A 308-nucleotide genomic window follows, 5' to 3' on the forward strand; every position below is an offset into this window, starting at 1 on the left:
TATATATATATAAACCTTAAGGTGTATATGTCAAATCAATTGTTTAAGTTCCTTTGTCATTAAAAAAGAAATACCCATCTTCAAACAAAGAAAAAAATGGGAATTATAAAATTGCATTGTAATCCCCATCAGGGAAGTACATAGTAACTAGAGGGAATTAATCTCTTACATTTTATCTACAAACTGCAACATGCAACTATGCAAGACAAATTAAACAGTCTCTGCCACCCTTACCTGTTACTGTTTTGCTTCCAATCTCTTTTCTAGGACTGCATGATCTATCTGAATTCCCGCTTGTGCTACTTTCA

This window comes from Theobroma umbraticum, unplaced genomic scaffold (genome assembly GCF_002168275.2).
Source record: "Theobroma umbraticum cultivar Fairchild unplaced genomic scaffold, ASM216827v3 scaffold_30.0, whole genome shotgun sequence".
NCBI classification, from domain to species: domain Eukaryota; kingdom Viridiplantae; phylum Streptophyta; class Magnoliopsida; order Malvales; family Malvaceae; genus Theobroma; species Theobroma umbraticum.